The sequence below is a fragment of the Heterocephalus glaber genome, unplaced genomic scaffold (assembly GCF_053883595.1).
Source record: "Heterocephalus glaber isolate CG9 unplaced genomic scaffold, H.glaber_assembly_v1.0 deba00001523, whole genome shotgun sequence".
NCBI classification, from domain to species: Eukaryota; Metazoa; Chordata; class Mammalia; order Rodentia; family Bathyergidae; genus Heterocephalus; species Heterocephalus glaber.
Window position 1 is genome coordinate 18,004,007 of NW_028258327.1, and position 13,237 is coordinate 18,017,243.

Sequence of the window (13,237 nt, forward strand, 5' to 3'; positions counted from 1 at the left end):
TGTGATATAATAATAAATATAATAAATATTTCATTGGCCTTTCTACAAAAAGGACCTGCTACCACTTACTAGGACCATGGGAACTGGGGAAATGGAATAAGGTCTTTCAAACACTGTTGGATATGGGTCTTAGTGACTCTTACACAACAGGACATAAAATGGTGGCTCCCAGTTAGAGTGGGGGATTATGGGACCCAGGTGACAAAAGGAGCTGTGGTCTTACATGTTTCATAGCAGGTCTAGCAGGACCACAGTGTACAGGTCCCTAAGTGTATGATTCAGACAGACGCACTTTAGAAACTAGAAAAACACAATGGTTCTGTGGATGAAGAATTAGGACACTACACAGAAAAGAAAGAACTATAAATCTTATTTTTCTTCTGTCCATAGATCAAAACACAGCATCTTGTCTCTGAAATAATAGTTGACAACCATTTACTATTCCAATGTGTACTACCTCCTGGTACAAGACAGCATAAAGGAACATTCACACCACATCTGCCTTTAGCCATGTCTGACTTCCCTTGCAATTTGCGACATTTAGTGACCTAGATTCTGTCCAATATCAGCCAGACTTAATGTAAAACACCAAAATCACCCCAAGAACAAACAGACATTCAAAAATTTTAAATTGAGCAGTTAAAAGTTACTCACTTGACCAAATAAAATCCCCACTCTCCCCACAAAGTAACATTCTTTTCAATAAAAACGGAAGTTTCTTAGGCAGTCAGGAAGGAAAAATGCTACCCATTTCTGAAATGGAAATGAAAAGGCTATAATTAGGAATACCTTTGTGCTAATTTTTGCTTTCACAAGGGTAGGCTGTAAACTGGAGTGATTTAGCACTGAATTGCTTATGTGGGTGATCTCAAATAATTCCAGTTTTCAGAGCTGATCCAAACAGTGACAATAAAATTCTTGAGGTTGAAAAACCCTGTCTTACTTTTATTTACCCCCTTATTCATCTCCACTGTGTTTTGCACAGAGTAAATACTCATTAAAGAGTTGTGAGAGCCTTTTTTGTTTGGTCTGGATTTTGGAGACAGGGTCTGGCTAAGTGGTTCAGGCTGGCCTTGAATTCATTATGTAGCCCAGGCTGGCCTCAAACTCCTCAGGAGGAGTAGTGATCCTCCTCCTGTCTTAGCCTCCCAAATGCTGGGATTACAAATAGGCACCAACACACCCAGCTCTCAAGGACCATTTCTGTGTGACTAAAAGACTTCTGGAAAAAGTGGTACCAGATAAAAAGATTTTTGATAATGTCAGAAAAGATTTGGTGTCCTACCTATCTATGCCTGCTGTAACTCAGGGAAATCAAACAGTTGATGAAAGGATGTTTTGCATTATAGAAGTATCCCATAGTACAGAAGGATGGAGATAAATGAACAATGGGATTAGAGTATCACCACTAAGCACTAATGAGGTTTTGGTTCTCAGTGATTATTACTAGTGGGTAAGAACATCACAGGAAGACATCACTGAATATTGTATGCCTCCTGGTGGAAGTACATGTGACTCGAGTTCACCATGAACTGGTCACCAACCCCAGAGAAGAATTCTAGCACCTTGCCTCTGCACCGTGGACTCTGCCAATTTCTATCACTTGCACAAGTTCAGTGAGACAGAATAATCACTTACAAGTTCCATGCAGTAGTTTTATTATGTATAGAGACACAACAAGTGAGAAGAGTAGCTGTGAGTCCATGACAAGCCAGTCCCCTGAGGCTCGGGAAGCCTGCCTAGGGTGAATGGAGCCTTGGCTGTGCATCCCTTACTTGTAACACTGGAAGGACCCCAAAGGCAGCCCACTCCGAGCATTTCACCCCGGGAGATAGGCTATCATAGGCTAGAGCAATGAAAGACAGTCTGGTTCTTGAGGGGAGAGAGAGACCCAAGGCTATTCCCACCAGTTTCTCTATCTCAGGATGCTGCATTCCTAGTTAGTTCTGTGGGTATTCTTGAGAATTCGAGCAAGAAAGCTGACAAAATGGGGTCAGCTCTAAGGTCACCGTCCTGCAGCACACAGTTGTAGAGTACAGTAGTCTTGTTTCTCTCATCCCTCCAAAAAAGAGCCAGATTCTAATCAAGCTTCTAGGAGATCTAATTATCAAATTACAGAAAATTCAAGGGACAGGAACATGTTATGTAACAATAGGGGATATGTGTTTCTATCCTGGCATTTTATTTCTAGCCTGTTGCAGTTTTTAAAATTACATTTGTAAATATAATAAAAATACATCAGGAGAAAAAATTATACAAAATACAAGCCCCAATATTTATGTATAAATTCCAAACACAAAAGAACATTCCAATAAATGTAACTAGAAAAAACAGGGAAAAAAGAACTGGGAAAGCTATATACATTATTCACTGGAAATGCATACTAGGCCATTAACAAAGTTGCCATCACACAAGTTTCTACCGCCCTGCAGTTGCAACTAAATAAGTTATAAAGGAAGTAATGGTTCCTCATATTAAATACTTACATACACACTTTGAAGGGAGACCATATTTATCACTATTCAAAACTTTTAATGTGGAAAATTAAGCTTGCTTCTAGCCTGCTCCCTGATCTAAGTTGGACTAAGCACAACACTATTAGTTGGAGATAGTTGCATCACTTCTCTCAATGTTCACTTTAATAATCACTGTAGAGAAAAAAAATCACAAATGTGTGCTTATGGAAGTGAAGAATAGATTTTAAAGTTATGTTAGCAAGGTCAAGATATTTATTTTTAAATTTTTAAAATAACTGATATTCCATTTTCAAAATTTGCCTTCAATCTATCCAATTATAGTAGTCAATTCTCATAATTTATCTTGTAATACTGAGTTTAAATTATGGGTGAGGGCCAGGGATTTAGCTCAGTGGTTTCACTGCCTGCTGTGCAAGCACAAGGACCCAAGTTCGATCCCCAGTACCAAAAAAATAAAATAAAAACTTTGAGGGCATTATGCCAAGTGAAATATACCAGTCACAAAAAAGAAATACTGTATGATTTCACTTATATGAGGAATTTAAAGCAGTCAAAATCAGATATAGAAAGGGAGAATGGTGGTTGTCAGGAGCTGGGAGGAAATATGATGGGGAATTAATGTTTAATAGGTACAGAGATTCCAATTTACAAGATGAAAAGAGTTACAAAGATGGATGGTAGTGAAGGTTGTACAACATTTTGAATGTATTTGATAACAATGAACTCTAATATACTTTAAAAGGGTGAATGAAGATGGTAAATTTTATGTTAGGTATATTTTACCACAATAACATATGTTTTAAAAGAAGTATGTATTGAAGTAATTAGTAGTTCCTATATTTGTGATAAGGTCCTAAATAAAATCTGAAAACAGTTTTTAAAAAGGGAGGAAAAAAACTTAGATTACCAATGACAGAAAAGGATTTCTAGCTCCACAAAATTCCCAAAATAGATCTTTTGTTGAACTAAATTCAAAATGTTTGATCACATTCAAAAAGTATTTGATCATTTTTACATATGTAGAATATTACACATGGATATTATCTGTTGATATTAACTTATAGATTACACAACAAAAATCAGCTGAAACTCCATTCTTCTACATTAAAAATCCTTTAATCTTAACTGTCATTGAAAAAAACCGTGCTATTTTTCTTCTTTGGAGGACATTATTAGATAGATCACTGAAAGGTGACCTGGTGGCACACACCTGTACTATAATCCAGTACTTTAGGAGGCTGAGGCAGCAGGTTTGAAAGTTTGAGCCCAGCATGGGCAATTTGGAGATTTAGTGAGACTCCATTTCAAAATTAATTTTAAAATGGTTAGGGACATAGCTCAATGCTAAGGCCCTGGGTTCAATCCCTGGTAACACACACACACACACACACACACACACACACACACACTCACCACTGAAAGCCAGAGATAGACAAATGCACATTTTTAAAAAGTTAGAACCAATTGGCCTTTTATTTATTTTTTGTACAGTGCTAGGAACTGAACCTGGGGTCTTGGTGGTAGGCAAGGGAACTATTACTAAGCTACACCCCTAAGCCCCCAAGTGGCTTTTTATCTTGAACACTATGAGTTCCAACATTTGATAGCTTTTCCTTAATAACAATCCTAATATAGCAGGCAATAACTACTTTTTACTATCAGCTTCCTCTTAGAGAATAATCTCAAATTTAACAATTAGCCTTTGTGTAAATTTATAGCTTTTACTATCTAACCAAACCTCTTGTTTAATTCTGTTGACATTTTTTCACAGTGAGACATTCTTGATGAAAGAAGCAGTATGCTGATTTTCATTCTGGCACAAGCCTCTTCAGCCATATAATTACATGCTATTATTGTACCGAACCATTAGAACATTGTCAAACACAAAATACATCCAATCACGTGTGCTAATAATGCTCATATGGATGGATGTTGCAGCAATATCAAACTGTTTTGTTTCCAAACATTTACTCCCAATATTTATACTTGTCACAATACTGAACCACACTTTTAGCATCACTGCTTTAAAAGACAAATGACTACATTTCTTCAACAATGACACAAGGAAAAAAAAGAGATGGAGAATAAACTTCAAGATTAAAAGCGATTTAAGACACTTACCAGTGCTATGGATGACCTTCCTTGAATTTCAATTAAAATAAACAAAATTTTATGTGAAAAACTAAATAATTAACCAGTGGTTGTTTTAATTTTGGAATTTTGCAATGAAGATATTGTAGGGTTGTTTTTTTTCAGAAGGATGCATTGAGACAATCTCAAATAATCAGGGACAATGTGGTACACTGTTTGGGATTTGCTACAATCAAACTGAATGAGGGAGAGGCGTACTGCAAACAAACAACAACAGCCATATTCTGCTCATTGTTGAAGCTAGGAGGACTGATAAGTAAGGTCTTTACACTGCTACTGCTACTTTTGTATGTGTCTGGAATTTTTTAAAATGAGATTTTAAATGGTTGAAAAAATACCCAGTGACCAAAGCTACAATGAATAATTAGTATTTTATTAATCTGCAGACTTAATTGTTTGATTCCAGGTATATAAAAGAGTGATCCCCAACCTTTTTGCCCTCAAGGCCCAGTTTTGGGGAAAACACTATTTCCATAGATTGGGGTGGGTCTTTCTCCTCAGCCCTACCTCAGGTCACCAGGCATTAGGTTCTCATAAGGAGTGCACAACCTAGATCCCTGGCATGGCAGTTCACGGTAGGGTTGGTCCTTCCTATGGGAATCTATTGATTATCTGACAGGAGGCAGAGCTCAGGTGGTGCTGCCTGCCATGAGGAGCAGCTGTAAATACGGATGAAGCTTCACTGGCTCTCTCCACTCACATCCTGCTGTGCAGCAGAGTTCCTAACCTGCTAAGGTAAGATACCACGCATGGCCCAGGGGTTGGGGATCGCTGATATAAAATGTTAAGAATAGACAAATTCATAGAAATGTAAAATGGAACAGTGTTGCCAGGGACTGGTGGCAAAGGGGACATGGGGATTGATTGCTTATGCATATAAAGTATCTTTTTTGGATGACAAAAATATTCTAAAATTAGATAGCAGTGATGGCTGCAGAACTGTGCAAACATACCTAAAAACAATGCACAGTATACTTTTTTTTTGTTTGGTACTGGGGATTGAACTCGGGTCCTTGGACTTGCGTAGCAGGCGGCAAAACCACTGAGCTAAATCCCCGGCCCCCATAATATACTTTTTAAATGGATGAATTTTACAATGTAAATTATATCTTTAAAAAGCTATTATTTTTAAAGTGTTCTATACATAAATATATTTACATATATGTACATGTACAATAAATTTTAGAGATAGGCATAGTTTAATATTTATAGTGTTACTTTTTAGGATTCAAAAATATTAACATATTTGAGGGTACACTGGAACATCACATAAGGTTTAGACTTAAATTTCTATTAAACTAGCAACACTAATGTCCTAGAATCAGTAGCAGTCTGCTTTCTACTGAACTAGGTTAGCTTTAAAATATATTATATATATATAAAGTATATATATATAAATAAATATATATAAATACTACACTTGATCTTAGCCAAAAGGCTGAGAAGTGATTATAAATAAATAAGCACATATAAATAAGCATATATAAAAGTATATAAAATAAATATTTATAAATATAATATATAAGTATATATAATAAAGTATATATAAAAATTACAGTATATATATTTATATACTATGCTATATTTTCTATTTATAGATAAACTGTAAAAGTTAAACAGTATGTCTGTATATAACAGCAGGAGCAACATTTTTTACATTCTCATACCTGTGGAGCACACAGCATAGTCTCTCATACACACCATAGACCAAGTAATAAATGAGTGAAATGCTTTCATAATACCATATTTGTAAGATAGGACCATAACAGTAAAACTTTTATGCTATATGCTCTCCCTTTAGATCAGGTAGACCTTTTTTAATGGCAGGACATAATTATGTATACGTTTTATACAATTACTGCAGGGGTGGATGCACAGAAAGCCCACAACTAGTCTGGATGCAGGGTAGTTCTCAATGTTCTTAATCTAGGTCTCATAGTATTTTGGGGGTATTTTAGCCAGTTTAGAAGATCCTGTTGATATTTTTATTACTTTATATTACAAAAATAGGTACCTAGAATATACTTTTTAATATTCTGTAGTTGTCCCCCTCCCAGACACACAATCATGTACTTCAAATACACCCTTCCCTATTGGAAATCCCCATCCCAGAGGTCAGTCAATTCTCCACACCTGTGATTCAGGCCATCTTCAGAAAGTCTCTCTGAGCATGAACGGCTGGAGTCCAGCTCCTCTCCAACCAGCCCTTATTGAACAGCTAATAACCCCCTCTATCATCTACCCCTCCCTCTCTATCATCTATCATCTACCCCTCTCCCTCTCCCTCTGCCTCTCCCTAGCTAATCTTGCTTCCTAAGAAGTTAGTTTTTACTCTTCAATCCCTAACCCAACATGTATTCCCCTTAGAAGTACACATTTAAGGCTGCTGGCATAGCTCAGTGGTAGAACATTTGCCTAGTATATAGGAGTCCCTGAGGTCAATACCTAGAACTGAAAAAAATGGGCTGGGCTGGGGGAAGCTTTGGAGATTTAAAGCCAAACAAATTTAGCTCTCACAAATCATGTGATCTCAAAGCTAAAATCACCTGGGCACTTATATCATCTTCTTAGTCATGCTCCATTTTACTAACCCACATTTCAGTTGTTTGACAAAGGGCTTTGTGTGGTCCAGGCAGAGGCCCCAGCAGGAAAGTCTCCTCTGCAGCCAAAGTTTAACTACAAACACTTGTCCTTTTCTTGGTCATTACTGGATTCACTCAGCATCTGAGCTGATCATGGATTTTCACTGAATAATCACTGGCTATTAGCATCTAAAAAATACCAGTGTCGAACTCTGAAACCTTGAAGAATATGGGGGTTCTCAAGGAAGGAAGGGGTGGAAAGTAATATCTTTACAAGTAGGTAACTGTACACTCTGCAATCAGTCTTTTCAAAAAACCCTGCAGGGTGGCTAGAGAGAGCAATCATTGGGCATCCACCAAGAGGATGTCCTACCATTGTGAACCTGAGAGAAAGACACTTTCTTCCCTGTGCCCCTGCGGTGCTGGGGAGGTAGCTCTCATGCCACTTTACAGAGGAGAGGCAGCTGGGACACACAAGGGAAAGAGAGCCCCACCTGACAGCCAGGTGGAGCCCATAGGACCATAATGAGTGTTGAGAGCACTGATGTTGACTGAGATTTCTGCCACAGGCTTTATTAGTAAAGGTCTTCACCTAAACCTCCTGACAACCCAAAGAGCTGACCCTATGAAGCCCATACTTCACAGGGGACAAAATTTTAAAGGAAAAGTTGGACCACTGTCTCAGGATGTGAACCCACAGCAACTGCTCAAGTACTGTGGGATGCTGTCTTCCTAGCTTCCAGAAGGATCAGCTTTCCACATTGGGCCAATTTCTTAGAGATAGGGAATTTTACTTTTCTTGAAGTTTTCAAGAGACAGGGTCTCATTGTATTGCCCAGGCTGGAGTACAGTGACTATTCACAGGCGCGATCTCACTACTGATCAGCACGGGAGTTTTGACCTGCTCTGTTTCCGACCTGGGCCGGTTCATCCCTCCTTAGGCAACCTGGCGGTCCCCTGTTCCCAGGAGGTCACCATATTGATGCCGAACTTAGTGCAGACACCCGATCGGCATAGCGCACTGCAGCCGAGAACTCCTGGACTCAAGCGATCTTCCCACCTCAGCCTCCCGAGTAGCTGGGACTACAGGCGCGCGCCACCACGCCTGGCTGGGGCAATTTCTTTGGTATTCTTCTAGGTAAATGCATTATGACTTACATTTGCCCAGCATACGACCTGTGGAGAAAGGCCCTAAATTTCTGGTCACAGCTGCAGGGGTTGTAAACACTTGCGTTATAATAAAAATACTGAAGAAGTGCATTACTTTTATACACTAACTACATATTTTATATGCAGCCCAAGACAATTTCGCTCAATACAGCTCAGGCAAGCCAGGCATGTCAACACACTGACCATGGTTAGAAACACCCAGAGAAAGCTCCCCATTCAATAGAGAAGCGTCCCATGTGCTTCACAGCCAGGTACAAGACAGAAGTTCAGCCAAACAACCACTTGTGCACCAGATCCCACAGTTATCGGTGAAATCAAAAGCACAAACTATTTTTGCACTCATCTTTCCACATGTGTTTTTAAAATTCTTGTTTATTTTACTTTTGTCTCAGCTGTCAAAATAGAGTAGTTGGGGAAACATGCAAACAGTCCATAACAGTTTTTAAGAGGCCAAGTATTATTTTCAACAGAGAAGCTGAATCTTAACACATTTTATATTGTAGGCATTTGGGGTTTACTACATACACTTAATGAAATCCGAAGGTTTATATTCAGGGGCAGTCTTCTCCTCATCAACCTAAATCAGAATGGCTGCAGGCATCAGGAAGGAATTCAGATATCATTACTTACAATGGGATAAATTTAATCATGAGGAAGGTTTAAATATATATTCTGTTTTAATGAACTTCATTAAGGCAGCGGTTGGGGAACCTTACTCTTGTTTAAGACTTTCAATGCCTTTTTCTCTTTTCCCTAAAGAAGCTGTATGCTCTACTTAGCTGAACTGGAAAGCTGAAGTATTCTGCTAATAGTTTGCCAGGTTCCTGCAAGGCTTCCATTTCCGCCTGCCAAGCATTCAGCCCCAGCTCACAGAGTCCAGTAGCAGGAGCCAGAATGGAGAAACTCTCTCATGAGTTCCCTAAGTATGCAACCTTTTTAGCAGGACTCAGGGCTAGCTGCCTCCTGCCCTCTTCCTATTCCACACAACAGCATGTTATTGAGTTCATTTTCTGCACAACAGTCAACACCATCTGAATGTCCTTGTTCATTCACTTATTTACTTGTACCTTGTTTTCTCCCTCCCCTGAGGCCCTTTGTGAGCTCCAGGAGAGCAGGAGTTGTCCATATTCAGTGCTACACCCATAGGCCTGGACAGTCCCTAGGCACAGCTACACTTACAAATATTTGTTGAATGAGTGAATGAAATAGGTATGTGTATTTAAGAATGTAAAAATAGGATCTGAAGACTATTGCAAATAACCACCCTATTTACCAAAAACCACTTTACAAACTCATTAGCCAAGAGAAAGGGATACATGTTCATACCTCCCTGCTTTTAGGAGTGGTACACACCTTTTTTCCAACACCATTTTTTCAAGTTCAGAAAAGAACTATTCTACAAAACACTTTTTTTTTTTGGCAAAAGCAACAGCCACAAGGTAAGTATAACCTTTACACCTAAGAGGATCATATACTAACTGAAGCTTTGTACTTCCCACACTTACCTCTCCTTTGCCCGAAAGACTCTGTTAGGGTGGCAACATGTTATCAGCTCAGTGATTAGAGACACACGCTTCAAGTCATCCATAAAATTGTCCAAGTGTCTTTGAAAATTAAATTCTACAACAGAGTCACATTGAGCTGCATTATTAATATTATGACTTAGCAAAGGAGAAAAGGATCTTACCCTCTCATCTGGGGATTCAATTCTTCCAAGGCATCAGTTTGTAATTTAACACAATGGAATAGGCATTTATCTAACAAAACCTAATATTCTGGATGTGCAGACACATTCCAAGTCACCTTGGGAAGACATCTAGCCTCAAAACAGATACACAATGGGTTTCAGAAAATCAAATCGTATACGGACAGCCCCCTTCCCCGGGTCACAGAGATGGCAACTCAGAAAAAGCAGACTTACCCCATCCATCCCCCCACCCAATCAACCCATCCAGAAGTCAGGGAGAAAGGGATGCTTTTTGGGAAGTACAGTGACCATGGAGATAGGTTTCTCTACACACACAATTTCACAGTCGCTGGAGGCCAGGACTTACTAGGAGTATTTCTGACAGGGGGAGAGCAGAACTCTGTTTCTCATCTGGACATCTGCTCTGCCAATAAGATTGTTAATTTGCCACCATTTACTGAAATAGAGGAGAAGGGAAACAAAGATGGTTCAGAGAAGAGTGCGGAGGGAAGACGGGACCAGGCCAGCCTTTATGTTCCAGATTCCAAGCTCATGAGACATAAAGAAGCAGATCCCCCAGGGTAAACACCAGGAGGCAGGGTATCCTGCAGTTATTTATGGGCTGTCTATTGCTTTAGGTGACTGTAAGTTGAAAAATGACTAGGATGATGTTGGGCCTTTAGATACATGCTATACATTCTAACAGTTATTTTATTTGAAGCTCAGTCTCTACATGACTAGTAACATGACTTTGGGTAAGTCCCTGACCTCTCTGGACCTCAGTCTATAAACATGAAAATATCATTTACTTCATAGAGTTGTGTATATGTATGTTGAGAGCCTAGTACACCTTGTGAGTTTTCAATTCATTCATTTGTTAATTTGTTAGAATGATCCTTGACCAACTAGTAAGTGCCAGACATGTAACAGCAAAGCAGATAAGGCCCTGCCCACATGGAGCTTAAAATGTAGTGGGGAAGGCCAATGATGAACAAGGAACTATAAATGTGAGACATGTAATTAAATGGAAATGTTTAGTGTGCTCTGGTGATATATATCTGTAGAGACAAACCTAACCTCGAAGAAATATCCTTTAAGAAAAAGAATTTCAGGCTGACACATAACGTGTGAATAAGAATAGTATAGATGAAATAAATAGCTTGCGCAAAGCCCAGAATCTAGGATTAATGTAGCACATCAGAAAAGCTAAAAGAGGTCCAATATGAACAGATGACAAAAAGCAAAGGGAGAGTGTGACAGTTAATTCTATGTGTTAACTTACCTGGGTCACAGGGTGCTCAGGTGATTAAACAGTATTCTGGGTGTTTCTGAGGTAGTGCTTTTACATGAGATTAAAATTTAAAGCAAGAGACTGAGTAAAGCAGATTGCCTTTCATGATGTGGATGGGCCACATCTAATCAGTTGAAGAGCTGAATAAGCCCAAAAGACTAGAAGATTGTCTTCATACTTCATTGGCAAACTTGGTTCTTTCTGGTTTTGAATAAGATGGCTTTCTGTTATGCAGAAGTTTTTTTTATTTTTTTATTTTTGGTACCGGGGATCAAACTCGGGTCCTTGTGCTTGCAAGGCAGGTGGTGGAACCACTGAGCTAAATCCCCAGCCCCAGATGGCTTTCTGACTTGTACTGCTTCCTTGGGTCTCCAGGCTGGTAGTATTAGGACTCTAACTGTACCACTCACTTGCCTCAGTATCTGGCCTGCTGACTCATCCTATAGATTTTTGACTTGCTAGTTTCCATAACTGCATGAACCAATTCCCTACACACATATACATACAGGTACACATATATACATGCAGACAATATACACATACATATATACACGCACATGTATCCTATTGGTCTTTTTGAGAGAACCTTGAGTAATGAAAAGAATGAGGAGAGACAAAGTGGTGATATAGGGTAGTGGTCACCCAGTGATCCAGTGGGTAATTCATGGAATGAGAGGTCAAAGGAAAGGTACGGGGCAATGGTGTGCCCTCAGAGGGCATTATAAAGGAAGGATCGTGCCCAGTTGTGAATTTTAAATGGCCTGCCATGGTGCAGTGTGAAGACTGATGGGATGGGCCAATGGCAGAGCCAAGCGACATCGATGTGGACGTTACTGCTGCAAAATGAGCAGATGTCAGAGGCTTGGACCAGGGTAAGGACAGACAGAAAGAGAAAAGAAGGATCCATGAATATCAAGATATTTTAAAAGTTGGATATTAACATTCTCTCTTAGTAAAGGGAGATAAAACATTCTATAATTCTCCTTTAAGGAAAATACTTGCTAATGAAATGGATTCACTGGTTCTTTCAGATTGAACATATTTATGTGTTCATATCTTCCATTCTATTGATTCTGCTATCTCCTTTCCTCAGCCTAACATGACATAACTGTGAAAACAGGAGCTAAGAGAAAGAACAGATCGGGGAGTTTGGCTGGATTCCCAGACAGGAGATGCACCTTCCCACCCACTGGGAGGGAGGTGGTGCTCACAGGCACATGGAGCCACCCTTCCTTCCCACAGACACACAGCTCTCTCTGGGGCATGCAGCCACAATTTATTCTGTATCCTTCACTTACAATTCCTAAAGCAAATTGAGGATCTAATGCCTCACACAGATCCCCATTATTACACTGTGTATGTGTGTGATGAAAACAAACCCAACAGCCTGTTTAACATTTGACATTCAAATGCAGAAGTTTAATAGCTTTGTTTCTGAAAGATATTTGTGTGATTTTCACAGTCTGATGCAAAGGTGCCCCACAGACTGGAAGAATAAACAATGATAAAGCTGGGAGATACTGATGTGGCTGTTGCTGAAACCTCTTCAACCCCATAAGACTTTTGGAATCAGATCATCCACGCTCTTGGAACATTTTCAAAGCAAGTCCTCATGCTTGGGCCTACCACGCTTTATTTCTCCAACTTGGTCCCTTCCTGCTTGCCCCAGAAGGTCCAAGGTTGGAGCACTGCCAGTGGCCAGACTGATGCTATCTGGACTCTGCACCACATGAATACCCCTGACATCTGTCTCTCTGAACTCCCACTGCTACAGAGAGTGTTTTACTCACTTAACAGCAGGCCAAACCAAAAGGATTCCAAAACAGCTATTTACTCCCCATCCCCTTACTGATATTAAGACTTCTGATAATTAATTTTA

The 13,237-nt window shown here is 39.4% G+C and overlaps 1 protein-coding gene, 1 non-coding gene and 1 pseudogene across 15 annotated transcripts in view; all 3 read right to left on the reverse strand.

The window, feature by feature from the left end:
- Ankrd6 (ankyrin repeat domain 6) overlaps positions 1-13,237 on the reverse strand; it is a 190,652-nt gene that overhangs the window by 83,475 nt on the left and 93,940 nt on the right. The gene's annotated exons all lie outside the window — the stretch shown is intronic.
- Positions 5,936-6,078, reverse strand: LOC147824982 (U2 spliceosomal RNA; annotated as a pseudogene).
- LOC110344990 (signal recognition particle RNA) lies at positions 8,021-8,320 on the reverse strand. The gene has a single exon (XR_002388001.2).